The sequence below is a fragment of the Camelus bactrianus genome, chromosome 2 (genome assembly GCF_048773025.1).
Source record: "Camelus bactrianus isolate YW-2024 breed Bactrian camel chromosome 2, ASM4877302v1, whole genome shotgun sequence".
NCBI lineage: Eukaryota > Metazoa > Chordata > Mammalia > Artiodactyla > Camelidae > Camelus > Camelus bactrianus.
The window spans coordinates 76,255,619-76,262,613 of record NC_133540.1 but is presented as its reverse complement, the minus strand read 5'-3'; the positions used below and the strand labels follow the sequence as shown (position 1 = coordinate 76,262,613).

Sequence of the window (6,995 nt, the reverse complement as noted above, 5' to 3'; positions counted from 1 at the left end):
GTCTTACCGATTCAACTCATTCCAAATGACTTAGACTTAAGTCTGCATCTTTTCACCATCCCATTCAGTATGGTTGTTTCATATAATTTGTAATAGTTAGATTATTTTGTAACATACTGCATTGCATTCTAGGATCCCCCAACCTCCTCAATTTTTTTAAATGTTGTATACCTAACTCTTTAGAGTTATATGGACTTTGACAACTTCATAATGAAATATATCAATCATTACAGTGTCAAATAGAATAGATCCACTACCATAAAATAATCTTATTTTATCAATACAACCATCCCCCTTCCCTCAAACCCCTGATGACTTCTTATGTGATTATCATTTTTTATTATTTCAGAATCTCATGTAATTGAAATCCTGCAGTATGTAGCATTTTCTGACTTGGTTCTTTATCTTAGCAATATGCACTTAAGATTCAACATGTCTCTTTGTGAATTGATAACTCATTTTTTTAAGTCATTGACCTTTTTTACTATTCCATCACTTAGATATACATCCTATACAATGGAATATTATTTATCCTTTCAACTACTGAAGGGCATTTTGGTTAACTTCAATGTTGGATGATTATGAATAAAGCTGCTATAGATACCCACATGCCAGTTTGTGTGTCGAAAGTTTCAAATCTGTTGGATGTATACTCAGGAACATGGTTGCTAAATTGTAGGCTAAGAGCATATTTATTTTTGTAAGAAATTGCCAAAGTGGTTATTCCATTTTTACATTTAGATCAGAAAACAATGAGAGTCCCTTTTCCTCCACAATTTAGCTAGTGATTGGTAATATAATTTTTAAATTTTCTTTTAGCTATTCTACTAGGTTTATAGTGGTATCTTACTATTTCAATTTACATTTCCCTAATGAAAAATATTATCAGGGAAGGGTAATGAGCATCCTTAGGGAAAAAAATGAGCATCTTTTCGTATGCATATTTTCTAACTGTAAATCTTCTTCGGTGAAGTATCTGTTGAAGTTTTTTTGTTTTTATTTTAACCCATGTTAATAGCTTTTTTTGGTCATCCTATTTTTGATTTTTATGTTTCTTATTTGAAACAGGAGGTTTTGAGCTATCTGCAGTGGGAGAAGTGGACTTTCCTGGGTGGGAAAAGTCTGTGAAGTCTTTTCTCCTGGAGATTAAGCATTTGCTTTTAGGAATATTCTGCCCATTTTATAGTGCTCTCCTTCCCAGTCCATGAGGGAGCAGGGAAGAGGAATTTTCTTTGCTCTTTACCATCATATGCTTATGAAGTTACTCAAAGTAAAACCAATGAATCTGTGAGATAAAACCCACAAAATTGTGGGGAGCTGCCTACCCCAGGAGTTTCTCACTCTCATACTAATCCACACTCAGGCTCCATCAAGTTGTTAAATTCCCATTTAAGTCGTCTTCTCAGTTTATGGCCCTAGCGGCTTCTGCTTCAGGTTAGCAGATCTCTACTGTGACTCCAGATTTGAGTCTTCCTTCAGAATTTGTGACGTTCATTGGTTCTGTGATCATAGTTCTTTGAGAAGTCCAAGAAAATTTGTTGAATTTCAGTAATTTTTAGTGTTGTAAGGACAATTTTGATAACTTGAGCTCTTTACTTATTACAGCTGAAATCAGAACTCTAATGTTGAAATTAAAAGGAAATTGTTACCCTTTACTTACTTCATGAAGAGAAAATAAAGTATTAGCGTACAAAATATTTTATTTTTGTCTATTAAAATATATAATTTATTCAAATTGTCATAAATGCCTTTTGCATTCATAAGTTGGGTTAGGTAATTTTTATTAGATTACTTGCATTTGAGCAATGAAAATGATAACCCATATGAAAATCATGAATAAGCTGAATTTAAAAAAACTTTACCACTTGGCTAGCCAAAATGGATGGATACATTCATTTCAGTCGCTTTTCAGTTTTCAGTTCAAGGGATCTATTTGTGACAGCAGTGGGAATCTAGGGTATGTCCTTGTAGTTTATGACTTTTAATACCTTGTATTTATGTTCTCAAATTCATTTCAGTATTATAATTGCTTTTCAAATTTTTATGTTATATAGAAGTACTGTGAAGGACATTTACAAATAAACATTACTCGTATCTACACATTTACTTTTTATATAGAAATTGTTAGTATTTGGATGTCCTAACCTTGTATTATAACGTTAACACAAATAATTGCATCGGTTGGAAATTTTACTAATTGGTAAAGACCCAATAAAAAAATATAAAAAGCAGAAGGACTACACAGGTGAATAAATTTTGGTTAAAAAGCTTATAAATTATAGCTATAAATAAGGTAGCATGTGTTATTCTTGAAATCCTTACTATAACAGGTTTATGAGAATTTCTCATTAATTTATTCCTTGGGGGTAAAAATAAGTTTCTTCAGGCATTTATCATTATCTTTGCTGAATTGTAAGAAAAATGAATCAGAGTAATAATTTATATGAAAGGATCTAGAGTACTCTGTGTGCTAAATGAATAGAGACGAATACTTTAATCTCTGAATATTCATGTCTACTGAATAATTGTTACATATTATATCCCTAATAAATGTTGATTGATTAAGAGAATGAGCTGATTGAGTTATTTAAAACATATTCTTAGTCCTCCATCACAAAATGAGGAAATTCATTACAGCAAGCTAGGATTCCCTAAATAATATCCTTATGGAAGGTAAAATACCCAAACTGTGCTATGAATATAATTGCATTTTAAGTTACCCTTCTCTAGAAACCATTAAATTAGTTCAAGAAATTTACCATTAATACAAATAAAATGAAGAATCCTATATTCTAGAAAAAATTAAAAATTAAAATTTTACTAGGAAATTCAGGAAAAAGATGATTTTGTCTTATATAAACAGTACAGTGAGCAATAGAAAAAAAGATTCATATGGAAAGTTGAAATTTTAGCATTGATTTCTCAGTGACTAGCAGAGCAAATAGATTTAAAGGAAAAATGAGTTCAAATGTTTTAGGGCACTTTTTCTAAGGTAAACATTTAACATCTGTATATTACCAGAAAAGAAACGAAATATCTTCCAGTGACCATTTAACCACAAATTTCTCCTATGATAAAATATTCCCATTGGTTATTTAATATTATTGAGAATTGTATCTGATAAAATGGAACATGTAATTTCATGGACAACATGGTCAAGTGGGAACAAAATATAACCTTCATCTGAAATTGCAAAGATTATTGCTGGTGTGGTATTAAAATGAGAAATTCAGAGAAAATGTAAACTCAATATGTTTGTTCAAGTAAAGCAGGCTCAAATGGGAGAAAAGAAGGCACAGAAAATCCTGTTATAATTCTGACTTACTCTGTAATGTTCTCAGTCTGATTCATATTCTCTTTGCTATTTGGGGTAATACTGTTTGATAGTATAAGTTTAATTTTGATAAAAACCAATGATAACACTGATACTGAGGATCAAATATATTGGAGAAGTGGATTAAAACCTACACAGGAAGTTCTTTCAATGGAAGCTTATTGGCCAGTAGAAGAACTAGATTTAGTTACTAATCAATTAATTGTTACATTGAGTTATTCTATTGATACCTTTCATAAAGTTCAGAAATCCAAATAAAAGAATTTTCAAGGTTTTATAAGATTATTAAAAACTTTGTTCTGGTAAACTGAAATGTTTCTTTAAAGCAATATATGCATCTCATTGGACACAAATGATTATTATTTTCATCAGTATCTCTTTGCTTTTTATATTTGATAAATTGTACAAAAGATATCAGAAAAGAAATAACCCTGAGCAAATTATAATGTCAAAACCCTGACCAAGAGTTAAAGCTTGAATTGTAGGGATATTGTTGATTATTTAAGTAGGAAAAGCTCTATTTTTATCTCTGAGCATGCACAGATACCTGGTTTTAATTCTTGTCCAAGGTAGGATCCATGGAATTTCTGATATGCTGCTTAAGGACTCAAACTTTCTTGGCAACCCAAGAAGTCAATTTCTTTACTGAGAAGTTTGCAGATGGCTTATGTCCCAGTTGTACCTGTAGAATTTTAATTTATGGAGTTGACTGAGTGGAAACACAAAGAGGTCAATGCCATTGAGAGAAGAATTATTACTTAAAGTTCTCAAGAGGAGGGGACCATGCCATGCAGGTCTACATGGAGAAGCACCAGATTTGATTATGAGGCAGAAGGAACAAAGAAAGCAGGACCTAGACCTTTAGTGTTAAGTTTTCTATGGGAGACATAAGACAGGGCAGGCATACAGCTTAGAACTGGCCAGTCTGAATAATGTCTGTGGGCTCTAGGCTATAGCAGTAATCTCTAATGGTCTGGTACCAGGCTCTGGGATAATTTAGAGCAGGGGAGAGATAAAGGAGGTATTGAAGGTATAACTTGGGGTTGGATGGTTTGCACACAAAAGGTGTATTCACAGTGGAATTGGTATCTTGGAAATTAGCTAGTCTTGGGAAGAGCAATCTCTCCCCAGCCAGCTAGACCCCTACCCCAACAAGATTTCAAAGCACAATACAATATGGAAAAACAAAACAAAACAAAAACATGATTAATACAGTGTAACCAACTAGAAAAGGCTGGCTTGATTTGGTGGCCAGGGGGACTTAAATGTACGTACTGAAAGTATTTTCCTTTGAGTTCTTCCAAAGCCAAGATTCCTGTCTTAGATATTAACATAGGTATTGTTTCAAGCTGGAGACAGTCTACCCTGCTCCAGTACAAGCCCGGGTGTACTTGCATGTTGACATTACTTCATTTTCCAGTGTTTTCCTGTACTCTGTCTCACTGTACCATATCCTTTGCCTTTAAATGAAAGCCTTATACAAGTATGGTTTGTGGGTTCTAGTTGGTTCTGTCATATATATAAAGTAAGAATTAAATAATGCTTGTGATAAGATATGTGAACTTGAAAATATAGCAATAGAAAGTATCCAAACTGAGGCTCAATGGAAAAAATAAACTAAAATATGAGAAAATGAAAGATCCTGTTTCATAGGGGAAAAATTAAGCGGCAAATGGAGCAATTTTGTAATTACTAGAAGACCTAGAAGGGGGAAAAAAGGGAATGCAGAAAAGAGCAACAAAAACAACTTAAATAATGGCTTAGTTTTATAAAATCAATAAATTAAAAATCCAGGAGGCTCATTGAAACAGAAATAGGACAAATGGCGAGGCACAACATATTTAATAACCAATGATAGAAATAGTCCTAAAGCAATTAGAGATTTATACCTTCCTGGAGATAGAAGATAAGAAATTCCACAGACTTCCCAGAAACAATGTAAGACAAGAAAACAGAATTGTATCTTTAAAGAGCAGAAACACACATGTAAATAAAAAAGACAAGTTACCTCTAATTCTATATCCAGCAATCTTAAAAATAGGGTAAAATAAAACTATTTTAAGAATAAAAAACCTAAAAAAATTAAAGTAGTTGTGGAGGTCAGCCCCACCCCTTCCTCTTTCCTTCTCAGAAGACAGCGGGAGCAGCTTGTACAGCAATGGCCGAGATTAAGGCTCCAGACCTTTGCTGCAAGGAGGAGCTGCTGGAACAACTGGAGGACCTGAAGGTGGAGCTGTCCCAGTTGTGAGTCGCTAAAGTGGCAGGTGGCGCGGTTTCCAGGATCTCCAAGATCCAAGTTATTTCCAAATCCAGTGCTCCTGTTCTCATGTTTTCACCATCACTAACCAGACTCAGAAAGAGAACATCAGGAAATTCTCTAAGGGCAATAAGTATATGCCCCCGGATCTGTGGCCCATGAAAAACTGGTGCCATGCAACCCTGGCTCAATGAGCAGGAAGAGAACTTGAAGACCAAGAAGCAGCAACGGAAGAAGTGGCTGTACCCACTGTGGCAGTACACGATCCAGGCCTGAGCATCCAGACATTAATAAAACAAACTGGCAGGAAAACAAATTCATCAGCCAACTTGCGCTGTTAGAAATAATAAACATAGTTCTTCAAGTGAATAGAAAATGATACAAGTGGAAAATTAAATATACATAAAGGAACAGAGAGTACTAAATAAGGTGAATATATGGGAAGAGATATTTTTGTAATGTCTACTATTTTTAAATGGTAGCTGATTATTCAAAGAAAAATTAAAACAATGTTATGTGATTTGTGATATAGGTAGAAGTGGCAACACAGGACAGGAGGGGAAAATTGAAGTATACGGATTACAGCAATATTAAAATGTACTTTAAGTTAAAAATGCATCTTGCAGATCCCTAGAAGAAAATCACTATAAAATGAAGAGAGATATGGATAATAAGTAGCTCTAAAATAGAATGCTAAAATTACTCAGTTAATCCAACTGAAGTTAGGAAAAGAAAAAAAAGAACAAAGACTAGCTGGTACAAGTAGAAAACAGAGTAAGATGGTAGATTTTAATCTAAAACTAGAGACAATTAAATTTAAATGATCTAAATACTCCAAACAAAAAGGAGATTGTAAAATTGAATAAAAAACACGACCTAGCAACATGCTGTCCAGAGGAAACATATTAAATATAAATACATAGCTAGGTAATAAGTAAAAAGATGAAATAGTTTAAGATATTAAAAATAATCTTAGAAGATTGGAGGGTCTATATTAGTATTAGACCATATATTCTTCAGGATAAAACACTTTTCTAAATAGGGACATTTATGATTATAAAAATGACAACTCATCACTAAGACAAAATGTACTTAAAATATGTATACTTCTTAAGAGTTTTAGTATGTGTAAACTATAGGGGTGGAAAAAGTTTTCCCTCTTCCTTTTTAGATCCTTTGGCTTTTCTAATAATTAAATTGATATAGACAGATTAACAGGTGAAAGACAAATTTAATTTTATGTAAGTGGGAGCAGATAAAAATGTGAGACTCCGTTAACTAACCAAAGCAAGCAGCTTTCATACCTTTTAGCTAAGGACACAATACATTTGTGAGGAACTTAAAAAAACAGAGGGGTTTGGGCTTGGAGTAGTAAATTAGTGAGAAAGTAACAGGTTTGTTTTT

At 33.1% G+C, this 6,995-nt stretch overlaps 1 pseudogene; it reads left to right on the top strand.

The window, feature by feature from the left end:
- Positions 1-5,492: 5,492 nt before the first annotated feature.
- LOC105078877 (large ribosomal subunit protein uL29 pseudogene) lies at positions 5,493-5,867 on the top strand (annotated as a pseudogene).
- Positions 5,868-6,995: the final 1,128 nt, after the last annotated feature.